The sequence below is a fragment of the Etheostoma spectabile genome, chromosome 14, assembly GCF_008692095.1.
Source record: "Etheostoma spectabile isolate EspeVRDwgs_2016 chromosome 14, UIUC_Espe_1.0, whole genome shotgun sequence".
In the NCBI taxonomy this organism is placed as follows: domain Eukaryota; kingdom Metazoa; phylum Chordata; class Actinopteri; order Perciformes; family Percidae; genus Etheostoma; species Etheostoma spectabile.
Genome location: NC_045746.1, coordinates 18,789,863 through 18,790,328, shown reverse-complemented (window position 1 = coordinate 18,790,328; position 466 = coordinate 18,789,863).

Below are 466 nucleotides of genomic sequence, written 5' to 3'. Positions count from 1 at the left end.
ACCAACTCTAGATCTAAGCCAGAGCCTTGATCAAGGGGCACCGACTAGAGAACCTAGTACATGTTTTTTTGATGGTGGGTTTAAACCAGAGGCAAACATGGGGAGAACATGCAAACTCCACACAGAAAGGCCCAGAACGGCCTGGATTCGACCCGATCCCTTCTTGCTATGAGACCACAGTGCTGACCATTGAGCCACCACGCTACACAATCTAAATTCTTTATTTTATTTATCTGACTCGCTTTTAAAAGTAATTGTACATATTTACTTTGGGACTATTCGTGGTATCCCCCCCCCATCCATTTAACTGAGTACAAAAACATTCTCAAAACAATTAATGGCGTTATTTTTGCATAAAAACAAACCCAAGAAGGAATTGAACATGATCAGTTTAGCAGGTTTCAGTTTTCTTAAATTACTTGAATTTGTAGGAATGTTTACTCCCAGTTTGGTCCTCACTCTTCTT